Here is an 11,103-nt window from a genome sequence, read left to right as displayed (position 1 = left end):
ACAGCTGAAATGTCTATTTATTTTTGTTCTGGAGCAAAATGTATGCTGGAATCACACCTGGAATACAAAGCATCTTATAGCCAGAGGTAAGATTAAGTTGCCCAGTGACATGTTGTGATAACATTAAGTTCAATGGTAAGATTACCTATTAAAACTTACTGTTTCCCTTTTAGGGATGTGGGTGGTGCTGTAGGTTAAACCACAGAGCCTAGGACTTGCTGATCAGAAGGTCAGCAGTTCGAATCCCTGTGACGGGGTGAGCTCCCGTTGTTCGGTCCCTGCTCCTGCCAACCTAGCAGTTTGAAAGCACATAAAGGTGCAAGTAGATAAATAGGTACTGCTCTGGCGGGAAGGTAAACGGCGTTTCTGTGTGCAGCTCTGGTTCGCCAGAAGCAGCTTAGTCATGCTGGCCACATGTCCTGGAAGCTGTATGCCGGCTCCCTCAGCCAATAAAGCGAGATGAGCGCCGCAACCCCAGAGTCGGCCACGACTGGACCTAATGGTCAGGGTTCCCTTCCCTTTACGATGTTTCCCTTTTAATTCAGCTACAATTACCAGGGAACAAAATAGACAGCTGAAGTGATAAGGTGGAGCAGAGACTTAAAGGTAAGGCTGATGCTTCTAATATTCTTTTAACATTTGTGCTTAAACAGATCATTAATTATGCAATTTTGCTACCTTTGGATTAAAGCGCCACTAATTGTGGGAGAAGTTAAAAGTGCCACTATGAAATTTGTCAAACTGTCATTGTTCCTTTTTTGACAGAAACTGACCCTCTTTCCCTCTCCACTGTGGCCTTCACCACCCCACTGTTCAGCTGTCTGGTTTGACAATTGTTCAGCTGTCCACCAGCAGACGCCTCTTTCACTAGCTTTAAATTGAGAGGCAGTCAGCCTTTATAGCAGGAGGGGGCAATGCCAGCTCACTGTACAGGATTTATTCTGATGAATGGCTGCCAGCCATTTCAGTGGGAGAGAGGCACGGAGGCGTGCTTTTGCAAAACTGAAAGGAATCACCATTTCTGCAGTATGGTACTGATATTCTCTTAATTTTCCCATTTTCAAAGAAAAGGGGGGAAGAAAACTCAACTTTCTAATTGACATCACGAACACTGACTCACCACTCATTTTATGCCAACAACTTTAACAACAATGCAAAAGGCTGGGGTGTGATTTGGTGTGTGTCCATGCAGTCATAGTTAAGAGGAACATGACACTGATTTACAAGAGCTGTTATCTACTAATTCGTCAGGCTATTTTATTGGGCCATTCACAGCGCTTTCAGAATGTCGTCTGTATATTTCCTTCCTGTTAATAGAGTTCTCATTTCCACAGTTTCTTTTGAATTAAAAGATGAATTGTACTATTTAGAACGTTAATTTAGTCCATACATCAAAAATGCACTTGATTGAGCCAGTATAGTACTTCAGACTCCTCACCACAACTCACTCAAGCCGAAGTGCTGATACCAATGACAATTGGTATCTCCTTTATTCAGCTGAGAAGACAGTGGCTTATATGAAAACTCTTCAAAATATCCAACATATGCATAAAAAGGAACAATGTATAAAATAAAAATAATGATCAAGGTACCAGTCCTTGCAATGCCACCAAGAGTGCAGTTTATGTATAGGAAAATGTCCTGATCCACAGACAGATTACTATGGCTAATGGGATATGCCACTCCTAAACGCAACTTGTTCTAAGGGCCTCTCCAGACAGGTGTTCGAGGGCAAAATGTTGTTAATACATTAATAGTGCACCAGTGATGGATTTATTCTGCTTTAGTTTCTGTGATGCTTCTTTAGTGCTACAAAATTATTGCTGTCTGGAGGGACTAAGGTAAAGGTAAAGGGACCGCTGACCATTAGGTCCAGTCGTGACCGACTCTGGGGTTGCGGCGCTCATGTCACTTTATTGGCCGAGGGAGCCAGCGTACAGCTTCTGGGTCATGTGGCCAGCATGACTAAGCCGCTTCTGGTGAACCAGAGCAGTGCATGGAAACGCCGTTTACCTTCCCGCCGGAGCGGCACCTATTTATCTCCTTGCACTTTGACATGCTTTTGTACTGCTAGGTTGGCAGGAGCAGGGACCGAGCAACGGGAGCTCACCCTGTCGTGGGGATTCGAACCGCCGACCTTCTGATCGGCAAGTCCTAGGCTCTTTGGTTTAACCCACAGCGCCACCCACGTCCCGTCTGGTGGGACTGCAGCACATCAGAAGCAGGACAAAAAAATAAACTGAACAAATTGGGCTTCTTCCAAATGTTGCAGATGCAAGGCAGATCCTGTTGATTGCTGCACACCCTTAATCTATTTATTAGGAAGTTCTATAAGGAAAAGGAAAACTCTGATGCTAAACCTCCACTGTCTTATGGCTATAATCATTTGTTGGAAAGCCTTCAGGTATAAACTCTGAGTTAAAATCTGTACCCACTGTCTTGCAGGACATCTTTGGGAGAAGAAAAGGCTAAGGAGTAAAACCTAAACAAATTCAGAGTGGGGACCCTAAGATTGTTGGATGGTGTCTTGTAGGCCAAGATGGTGCCAAATGTATTGCCTTGCTTTCCTTTGGACCACTTCAGTGAGGCTGAGTGTGAGGTCTTGTCATCTGAGCAGCCCAGGCCCTCCATACACACTGCCCAGGTTTGTGCCCTGTAGTGGTTACTAGAGTGCTAGCAATGTAGGAGGCAGCAGCTACGAGTTACCAATCTCTGCAGCTCCAGCAGTTTGATTTCATCCTCTTGAGACAGATGGATGGCAACAAAAATTCTATATCAGAACTTATTTCTGGGTTATGATCGTTACCTTATTGAGATGTGAATGACTGTAAACCTTTGCAATTATTTAACCACTAGAAAGATAGAGCAAATTGCTGTAATGATCCATTTGACCTAGTAATGTGAGTTCCAATAGCATGAGTTGATTGACATTGGGTGATGAAAACCAAAAGCTTTGCAAAGCACCCATGGATGCCCCAGAGTCCATGCACCTGTAGCTTCTGCTGCAGCAGCTCCCGCCAATGATGAAGTGGATAGGAACTCCAGACTCACCTTCCTCCTTGAAGGCAGGAGGCAAAGGGCAGCATTATAACTCAGCCAGCCTAGCGGTTTGAAATACGGCATTGCTTTGATTGATGGTTTGCTTTATTGAGTGTTATTAGAAACCACTTTGATCACCCAGTGGTGAAAAATGGCTTACAAATGGTGGAATAAATAATGGGTTGTATCTAGTGCTGCAGGTGAGCTGCACAGCAGACTTCCACTTGCATAATGGTACTTTCCCCTTGTTTCTCATGGAACCTGCCAGGCAATCTCAAAATCTGTTCCAGAGGGTTGGGAGACTAGAGTAAATTTTGGGGTTCCACGAGGAGAGGAAAGGGAAGGGAAGGGAAGTCTTGTAGCATGAGTGAAGCACTGCTCATGCCACATTAGATACAGTCCAGTATAAATAAGATTAAATAAGTTAAAGTTTTAAATGAATAAACACAATTTATTTTTTATTTCTTTGAATTTATAACCTGCTTTTCACCACAAAGTCCCAGGAAAGGGCAAGTACAGTTCCACAATACAGTTTTAAAATAATACAAATAACAGTTGTTAAGATGGCAACCAGCACCACAACATTGCAAGAAGGGTACTACACAAGAGGGTCTATTGCCACATGACCCTTCAGCTGCAGTCAAAAGTGGCCCAGCCCAGGCACAGAATTACTTCCTCAGTTAAAACCTGAGCTGTTTTTGATGAGTTTCTGGTTTTGAAATCACAAACTGCCATTCCTCATTTGATTTCTGAGCTGGCTCTTCCAGGAAACATCACTATGAACAAAGATAATTAAAATGTAGAGACATGTTTTCTTCCATTCTTGCATTTTATTTATTGCACCACACTTCGGTGCAACTGTATCTAGTCTTAATTGTACAATCTACAATTTAATTAAACTGTAATACTTATATATAAGCTAAGGGGAATTTTTATCCTAAGCACATTTTGTGGAATTATGTCCAGCTGATTTCACTAGGAAGTTAAATGCTAAATGAATTTTAGGAATGTCGAGAAATTTAATGCCCCAGAATTGAGTCAGAAGGCTCCTTTTAGCTCAAGTAATGAGAAGATGTGATAGTGTATGAATGAAGGGGGGCAATAGTGACCTTCTTTCTATTCTTTACTGTGTGAACTGAATTTAGCCGGTCAAAGCCATACATTGTATATGACGTTTTTACAGCCATTCTAGAAATAGTCTTCTGGGGCTGAGCTACTTTTCACATCCTTTTATTTTAAACAAACTAAGCTATTTCAGCACTCATCAGACACTCTCCTTCATAGGTTCCTATAAGATATTTCACAGCAAATGCATTATTGCCACTGAAGAGACTGTTTTGACAGTGATGTCTGAACGTTTGTTTATTTATTTGCTGGTTGGAAGCAAGCCTTCCCCTTCCCTCACAACAACAGAACTGAATTTCCTGAAAGATGGCATGGCTGAATAGCTGGAACCATGACCAGATACACTCCTTAGTGTGGCATTTTCAGGTGTTTACCTGAACACTCTTAAACTGTATTTGTGAATGGGAAACAGCTGTGGGCATACAAGCCCTCTCTCCAAGTTCTCATGCACATTGACTTGCACTTTTGGTGATGAAACCTTCCTTGTGTTGAGAGTGAGTGCCAGTTGTGGGAAAAGGCAAATCCCAAGCTAAGGATCATAAGTAAAGGAAAGAAAGAGGGGTTGGGTTGGTTAACCAGTTTGCATGCCTCTTCTCTGAGTCACAATGCAGGATGCAGCTAGTGCCTTCACTCATTAACACTAGTTGGGTAAGATATATAAGCTAGCAGGTACTATATTTGAAAATGACTGCTTCTGGTCTAACAATCTGCTTGCACTGCTAATACCTTCCAAAATGTCTTAATTTGCTCATTAAATCATAATTATAACCTACTGTACCTTTAGGCACCTTTGGAGTTTGAAATTCTACCATTTTGCTTGTTATTTTGCTCAGTGGTCAAGCTGTTCTAGCAATTGCCTGGCCCAGGCTGACACCCAAATGGTGTCTCCATCTGGCCAGTGGGTAGCTGGTTCCAGAAATGATTGACCTTGCTGCTGGGCTTGCCAACACTTGATCTAACTGGGACTTTGCTGTTTTGCCTCTAGGATAATTTCTTTTCCTCTTGTCTGCTGGGTAAGCTAGTTCTTCAGCTGGCGTCTCGCCAAACTAACCCAGTTGCAGCTTTTCCATCTGGTTTATTCTTGGAAACATCAACTGATGTTGCTTCTCAATTATAACTCTTTCATTCTCAGCCCTTTTTACATATATCCTCCATCTACTGTGCACTGCCTTAATCCCTTCCTAAATGCAGAGCCTGAGTCTTGTGATATAACCTCCTGTGCTCAACACCTGTAGCTCTCAGTAATGTTCTGCTTTCTTTATCTTCATTGCCACACTTTCCTTGTGCTGTGCACATCATTTTTATTCCTTTGCATTCCATAACAGACCTACTTAGAGTACAGAGGCAGCTAGTTCTATACTGTAATGCATTAAGAAATACTGTGAGATAGTGATAAAGTCTTTGGCAACAAACAACTGAATTGATGTGATAGTTTGTAATGTTTGTGTACATTCTATATGCTGATAATTTTTAAACTGTATTTAATGTGGTTTTCAATATGAATAACAAAGATTTACATTAACAGAGCAAATGATGAAATATAAACTTTGTTTCTTTTTGTAACCCAAGCTTAAAGAATATATGGTCAAATCCACACCATATAATTAAATACCATTTAATGCATATGTAAAACATGTGGGGTGCCATGAACTGTAATTCGTCCCTCACATTGATATAATTCCCAGCACCCTTAACAAATAACAGTTACCACAATTATTATTATTATTATTATTATTATTATTATTATTATTATTGAGCCATGTGCATTGAATGACTTTTAAATGTATGGTGTGGATGTGACTATTCATTGCAGCCGTACACATTCAGAACTGGGGGAGTGGGAAGAGGGGGAGGGGCAAAGGGAAAAGTAAGAGCAACTATTAAAGCATAGAGTCCTATTGCAAATATTGTGCAACATGAAGCAACTGGATGCACAAAAGCTGACTCCTTTTGGAATAAAATTGTCCAGACCATAAATATGATTCAGAACTTTACTAACCAGAACATCATCAAAACAAGTACAAAACAATCAGTGATACACCCAGAAAGTTGTATAAAGTATAAGCATAACCAGGTATAGGTTCTTCTTCTTAAATGTATAACATAATTATGATCCAGGCTAAAATCAAGCTCTGTCTGTTCCACAGCTTACATTAGCAGCTCCTGGAGAGAATAATTTTCACATCCTTTTCTCATTGCCTGGGGAATCAAAAGACCAAAAGGGGCAATTCCCTTTCAAATGGAAAATTTGCAATTGAATACCTTAATCATGTGATCTAAGGTTAAACACCCATGTGAAGGCTAGCGGACAACATTAACAGTTAATTATCAACTTAGCTGGAAGCTCAGAGACCTCTTTCTAACTTAGAATACTCTAATGAAATTTTCCAGTGTTGAACCCTTAGCAACATACACAAAGTCATTCTCCATTTCAATGTGCAATTAAACAATTATACTTAACAAGTTCTCCTGGAATTAGGCTTGAGACCCAGGAGGGTTTTTTTGTTGTTTTTTACCTTCAACAGAAGAGTTAATAAACAGAAAGGAAAACCATATGGCCTCAAATGAGTCTGGTTTAGGAAGCTCCTTAAATAGCCAAACATTCTGGGTTAACTTTTCAGAGAGTGCAATCTGTCAAATGTGATTATGATAGTTGCTGAAGGAGACATTTTATGGGGGGGGGGGAATCCAGTAATAAAAAGTTTGCAATGGTCCATGTTTTGTGAGTTGCGATGAAAGATCAGTTACGCTGAAACACACATCCTTGAATAGGTGTGATTTTTCATTATTATTATCATCATCTTCATTAGTATACACCCCACTCTTACACTAAAAGTCCACAGAACCATGTGCAACATAATTACAAAATAAAAAATTCAAATGCAACAACCAATTTTGAAAAGCAATAACAAAGAACATAGCACAATCAACACTTACAAATGAAACAAAGCAAAAGCTTAACAGCAGCCAGGGTAAATGGTATTACACATTAAAATTGGGAGCAATAATATGAGGTGCTAACACATTAAAAGCCCATTGAAATTAAAGTGTTGCCTAGCAAAAGAAATAAAAAGAGGGACCCTGACAAATCTTGACTGGGGGAACATTTCATGAGGATCAGCACTACCATGTAAAAGCCCCTATTTCTCATGTCAGGTGCCAAGAGCAAATGTTAACTTCTGAAGCCTAATTTGAAACATAGCTCTTATAATGATAACTTTAGTGAATGCTGATGCACTATTTGGGCATACGTTGCACAACATATGTTGTGAAGAGCTGCCTTAGTGTTTTTGTGCATCAGTAATAAGACACAATGAGGTGACTGTCCTGGTGTGTGGAATGTCCTTCTTTTGCATTGCTCCTTTCTCCTGTCCCACAGCTAAAATTCAAATGAGACACCCTGCCCAGCTGTTTTTAACCAAAAACAAACAAACAAACAAACAAACAAAACATTGGGAGATATCATCACTGACTTCCCATGTCACAATAAATTTCATCCTGATACAGCACGGCATCTTTGCCACAAGTATCTGTGATTAAAGTCACAAACATAAATTTGGCCTTGTTTTATGAGGGAACTGGCAAAGGGCTTTCTGGTGATTGCTTGAAGCAGTTTTGTGCTGATCCAAGCTCCTGAATGCATCTTGTACTGTAAAGTACAAGAGCTAAATTTCCTTGCACACTGCATTCTATACAGTTTTTATGTTACAAAATTTTGCTAAAAGCTATCAGGCTGCCCGCCGGTGTCAATTGCCTTTCTCCTTCCTCTTTTCTCATGGCCAGTATTGCACCATTGAGTGAACTTTGGTCACAATGATCTTTTCCAAGAAAACTAAATTGAAATAATAGATGAAGGAGTAAAGACCAAAAGTGTATCAGAAATAACTAATTTCTGCAGTCCACTGAAAGGTCAAGCAGTTCCTTGTCGTACTCCACATCTAGCAACAAGATTCCACTGTGATATTTTCCAAAGAGGTAGCCATGGTAGTCTGCTGAAGAAAAAACAGCAAAAAAATCTTGTACAACCTTAAAATAAGACATTTGTGCACCTGACGTAGGCAATGCATCTGATGAAGCAGACTCGAGCTCACAAAGCTTATGCCATAGTAAATTTATTTCTCTTTAAGGTGCCACAAGGATCTTTGTTGTTTTTAAAATATTTGTGCTTGTCCATGTGTTTTGTGCTACTAGTAAAACCTTGTATATGTACCACACTTGCATCTTCATTTTATTTAGGAAACTACAATGAGCATGTCACTGAAATCCAATAAAATATAAAGGAAGAAAAATGTACTGCACAACTGATCGCCTATAGCAGGGGTCGGCAACCTAAGGCTCATGGGCCAGTAGTGGCCCACAAGGCTTGTCTAACCGGCCCATGTGCATGGGCGCTCCTACGACCTGGATGTGCACCGGAAATAGCATGTGCGCATGTATACGGGACAGAGAAGCGCATGCACACACGCTATTTCTGGTGCACTTCTGGGTCGGAAGAGCACCAGAAATAGTGTGTGCGCACGTGCACAGGCACTCCTCCAACCTGGAAGAATGCGCATGCCCACACGCTCTGGCCCATTCTCTGACAGACGGAGCGTTGACCAGCCCATCCTCCAATTAAGGTTGCCAACCTCTGGTCTATAGCTCTGGATATCCTCTTCTCAAACTGTTATGTGATCCATGATCCTAAATTCATTAAAAGTTCATGGGATGGGTGGGACAAAATGAAACCCTCCCCGAAGAACTATAAGGGGAATAAATTTCTCCAATTTGGGCGGTAGATGCTTATCTTAGGAAGAAGCCAATGACTTTCCATTTTTATTGCTTTAGTAACTTAAAACAAAAACAAAACAAAAAACCAACCATACCACTTACTGTGTTGCAAGACTCCCCAAGCCCCAGCTTGCTATGAGCCACACTTCCTGGAATGCCTTGAAAGCAATGCCACATCATAGTATCATAAAACTGTAGAGTTGGAAGTGACACGAAGGGTCAAATAATCTAACCATCTGCAAACCCTCCTCCCACCCCTGCAGGTTGCATTGCATCAATCCCAATTTGTTCCAGGAAACATAGCCAGCTGATGTAGTTTGGGCTCATTTCATAGCTTCCCATGGACCACACTTCTGGAAGGTAAGTGGAAACTGCCTTCCCAACATGTTGAAAGAATTTCTCTTTCCACATGCCAGAAAGTAGCAGAAAATCTGTCTTTGTTGTCACAGTGGGAGAATAATTTCAGGAAATTGGAAATAGAGATAGTAATGATAGTAACAATAACTACTAATGTTCCAGGGCAGGTTACAACAATTACAGGTAAAAGGGTTAAGGTAAAGGACCCCTGGACAGTTATATCCAGTCAAAGGCGACTATGGGGTACGGCGGTCATCTCGCTTTCAGGCCGAGGGAGCCGGCATTTGTCCACAGACAGCTTTCCGGGTCATGTAGTCAGCATGACTAAACTGCTTCTGGTGCAACAGAACACTGTGATGGAAGTCAGAGCGCATGGAAATGCCATTTACCTTCCCGCTGCAGCGGTACCTATTTATTTACTTACATTGGTGTGCTTTTGAACAATTACAACACAATATTGAAAACAGCTTATTACAACGTAGAACCATAAAAATAAGGTGGGTCCTTAAAATATACATTACAAGTGTCAAAAGCTGGCAGAAATTAGGGTACAGAGCTCTATGAAAAGAATAAGGTAGGCATGATCCACTCAGAGACTGGGAACAGGAAGGATTATTTAAGAATTTATAGAAAAATATATTTAAGGAAGCAAAAGGGGAGTGCTGCAAAACCAGTCCTTTACTTCATATTACTTTGTAGCTCCTGTAAAATGATTGATTGTTTTCTTAACATCTAAGTGGAGGGCATGTCTATTTCATTTGCAAAACACTCACACAGAAAATGACTCTTCTCTTTAACACATCTGGTACTTGCCAGTAAGTCCTTTTTCCAGAAGAGAGAAAGAAAGAAAAAGAAAGAAAATCCGTTTTCATTTTGCTCACTACATCCGTCTTGCTTCATTTCAATGCTGGGTTCAGCCTGAACTTCAGAGAAGCATTATGATGTTTTGCACAAAAGAGTCTATGTTTTACTAGGAACACCCAAAATAGCAAGCAGTAAGCAGTGACATACTGTGAGTTTTCAAATCCCAAAGCATAAGTGCCTTTTACTGGCAGGAAATTGTTTCTTCCCAAAGCTTTCAGAAGGCTCTGAAGTCAAAAGAACTTCTCCTTTCTTTCATCAGACGTTTAAGCCAATTTTTTTGTATTATTCATTCTTCAAAAGCTAGGAGGGCTTGGTGCTGCACAGGTAAGTTTTCAATACCTTTTTTTAAAAAAGAAATATTTGTACTGGTTTTAATAAAAGAATAAAATCTAAAACGACTTCAAATGGGAGTTTTGGAAAGACCAACACTCTAGTTCTGAATACGTTTACTTGGAATTGACATCTTTTGATTGAGGTGGACACTTTACACTTCAAGAAATGTGTTTTGGATCAGAGTGCAAATCTTCTTCTTGTTTACAACAATAGTAGCTTACAATCATACTGCTATTTATTTTCTCTCTAAGCAACCTGGTAAACTCGGTTATACAGAGAAGTAGTGCTTTGTCTAAAGGGATCCATCAAGGTGGAGCCAGGTGTGATAAAGTTGTACATATATTTCTTTGGCCTCATTGTCATTTGAAATCTATGAAGTGTTTTTAGGTTTTGGAAGCAGCATAAAAAAATCTGCGAAACATCTTTGAAGCAAATACAGTAATGGGACAAAAAAAACCCCACATTTCATGATCATATCATCATTATCACAGCAATAAAACAAATGGTTTCTTTCCTGCTCAGGAGAGATAGAGAATGGGACTTTTCTGTAATTTCTCCAATATAAATATATTATTTTGTGCAAACTTGTTCAGATATTATTTTAAAAGTTTGGTA

The 11,103-nt window shown here is 40.3% G+C and overlaps 1 protein-coding gene across 4 annotated transcripts in view; it reads left to right on the top strand.

Moving 5' to 3' along the window:
* Positions 1-10,251: 10,251 nt before the first annotated feature.
* LOC309374372 (cadherin-19-like) overlaps positions 10,252-11,103 on the top strand; it is a 61,735-nt gene continuing 60,883 nt past the window's right edge. For 3 of the 4 annotated variants that reach the window (XM_081919200.1, XM_081919202.1, XM_081919201.1), the window contains exon 1: positions 10,253-10,479. The gene's annotated coding sequence lies outside the window, so the exon portion shown is untranslated. Of the gene's footprint in view, positions 10,480-11,103 lie in introns of all 4 variants that reach the window. The other variant, XM_081919203.1, reaches the window with a different exon arrangement.

Source organism: Podarcis melisellensis (assembly GCF_964234715.1).
Source record: "Podarcis melisellensis genome assembly, chromosome: 7".
NCBI lineage: Eukaryota > Metazoa > Chordata > Lepidosauria > Squamata > Lacertidae > Podarcis > Podarcis melisellensis.
Note: the sequence above shows the minus strand (reverse complement) of the source record. Positions and strands in the feature narration are given on the sequence as shown.